Genomic DNA, 3,127 nt, shown 5'->3' with positions numbered 1-3,127 from the left:
CGACTGGTCTGGTCGGCACCTCGCACGCACGCGCGCGCGCTCATGTGCATACACAGACAGGCTACACACACTGACAACCTAGTGCAAAGTGCTGTAGGCTACACGGTCATACTTTTAGGATGGGCAATTGCTATCGATGAACTAAAACCACTGAAAAGTTTAGAAAGTTTAGAAATTTCAAACCGAATAGATTGCAACAACCACAAAAGGATGGCTTGCTACCATTATCAAGCAGACCAAGCCTATTCAACCTGCTAAACATATGTTTAATTTTATAAATCTGTCAGCCTCTGCAATTAACGTTTATGACAAAAAAACTTGCAGTGATAACCCATATGGCAGAGATGAACTCAAAAGGGAAATCCCAGGTGTCTGATGTGGTCATATGCCGAAAAGTGTGCACTGGATAAGAACTGGTTTGGACATGCAGGTCAGTTGATGTAGAGATGAACTTCTCAATAATGAAAGAAGGCTTAAGCAGCATGGAAATAGAAATAGCCTTTGGAATTAAAATAACCCCACATCATCACATACCCTTCACCATACCTAGAGATTGGCATGGTTTTATTTTTATGCTCATTGAGCTCAATGCAAATCAAATCAGCTAGGCTAAATGAAATAAAGGGATGTGTGTATGGCCTTGATATTAGCAATATTATTATAGGTTTAGCCTATTCAAGCCTGTATTTAGTGTTGCTTCTCCTGATGCATAGCCTGCCTGTTAACCTATCCCCTCGTGCCTTGTGTCATCTGTCCTTCCGCTAGCTGTGTGTGTGTGTGTAAAAAGAGAAATTTATAAAACTTCTTTTGGGGGATTTATCTTTCAAAAATACTTTGAAGAGAAGCAAATTTATTCTGAGAGAAAAAAAGCACATAAATATTATTTAACAAAAAAAATTATACCGGTATGCCAGTTATTGGCACTCCTGCATTTAACACTTTAAATATATATAACAGCTTTAAATATTTTCCCATAACATCTCATAAAGTTGGAGAATACAAAGCAAGAGCACAGTCTGTTAGCTTAGATAACCTCACCTCCTCAACCCTCACCCTGAACACAGAGGTACCACAGGGCTGTGTACTGAGCCCTCTCCTTTACTCCCTTTTCACCTACTGCACCCCTGTACATGACTCTAACAGCATTATCAAGTTTGCAGACGACACTACGGTGATTGGTCTCATCAGCAACAACAATAAGACGGCCTACAATTGTGGTGCACCGACAACAACCTGGCTCTCAACACCAAGAAGACCAAAGAGCTCATTGTGGACTTCAGGAAGTCAAAAGCACACACACACACACACACATCCTCATCAACGGGACTAATAAGGTGGAGCGTGTCACCAGCTTCAAGTTTCTGGGTGTCCACATCTCTGAGGACCTCTCTTGGACCCTTAACACCTCTACCCTGATCCTGAAGGCTCGCCAGTGTCTCTTCTTCCTGCACTGTAGAGGGTGGTGAAAACAGCATCATCGGTTCCTCACTCCCCTCCATCGAAGCCACCCGCCCCCCAACACACACACACACACACACACACACACACACACACACACACACACACACAAGGGCAACAAAGAGGCGGATGTTCTACCCCTCAACAGCCCCCTCCCCGGACAATTGCACTACCCTATCCCAACCATAGTATTATATTTATATTTATAAAATGTACATACTGTAATTACACTTTTACATATTCAATTGCACTTATTTATGTTTTACTATTCATACTGTTACTACACTGCACATATCTACATACTGTGGTTCATACTGAATATCCATATTTATTCTGGTTTTTTTATAATGTTATTGGTAATACACTGCAAATATCTATATTTTTATTATTTTTACTACACTTATGTTACTGCTGCACATGTCTGTATGTTGTTCATACACTGTTCTGCATATCTATTCTGCTCTTATAAGGCTACTGCTAATACATTTACTGTACTGCTAATACCACTTTCTTAACTGTACTGTCTACACTGATATGTCTTATACTGTATACTGCACCTGTCTATACTGTGTATATGACATTGCACTTCTGGTTAGACGCAAACTGCATTTTGTTGTCTCTGTATTTGTACTCTGCACAATGACAATAAAGTTCAATAATGTAATCTAATACACCTCTTTACAGAATATCTTCAGATACTTCACATTCATCCTCACTTGTGCATTTAACTCTCCACATTGGTTTAGATCAGAGGACTGAGATGATGGCAGAAGCTTTATTTTGTGTTCATTTATGAGTTGATCTGGCATATGTTCTGGATCAGTGACCGGCTGGATGATCCTATCACTTACTTTTAGTGTCTTGGCAGAGGCAGCCATTTTGATTTAAAATGTCCAGATACCTCATGGTGCTCAGATGCCAATGCACCCCAAGGTTCCCAGGGCCTTTGGAGGAGATAGAGCCCCAGAACACTGTAAGCCCCCCCATCTTATCAGTGCCCGTAATTGTGGAGGGTGCTGTAATTTAAAAAGGGTTTTGTTTTCACTTCATTGACCAATTATAGGGGCGAGGGTCTATAGTCACCTGACTCTTGTGTTATGGTTTAATGTTTATTAATTTTGTGCATTACAGCATGATTATTGCTAACTGAAGACAAATTGGAATGTGCAGAATTTCACAGATGTAATTGTAATAGGCTATATTTGATGTTGAGTTAATCCAGGGATTAATCCTTTGGTGTAAATACAAACTATTTTTTTTTTTAAAAAGGCAATTAGGCTACAGCATGTTTCAATACTAAATCCATTTGAACTATTAGTAGAACTAATGAGAAATGACAGACTCTTTAATCTCTGGACAGATTACATTTTTTGGAACTGCCCTATGCTTCATGGTTGTCTGGGTAGTTCCACATAAGTGAATTAGCCATTTGAAAGAAACAGTGGATCATTCACTAACATCTAATGGTGCTTGGTGGTTCTTCTGCCATTCTACTTGATAAAAGTGTGTGTGTTGAGGAGGTGTACTGTTGTTAGTTCTTGAATTTTCCCTTGGGGATCAATAAAGTATCTATCTATCTATCTATCTATCTATCTATCTAGTTAATTTGCTTTTGTGAAAAACCCATCGTTTATGGGTCGGTGTATCGGTACAGTACAGGTCTGTATAA

This window comes from Alosa sapidissima, chromosome 15 (genome assembly GCF_018492685.1).
Source record: "Alosa sapidissima isolate fAloSap1 chromosome 15, fAloSap1.pri, whole genome shotgun sequence".
Classification (NCBI taxonomy): Eukaryota; Metazoa; Chordata; class Actinopteri; order Clupeiformes; family Clupeidae; genus Alosa; species Alosa sapidissima.
This window is presented reverse-complemented; position numbering follows the sequence as displayed.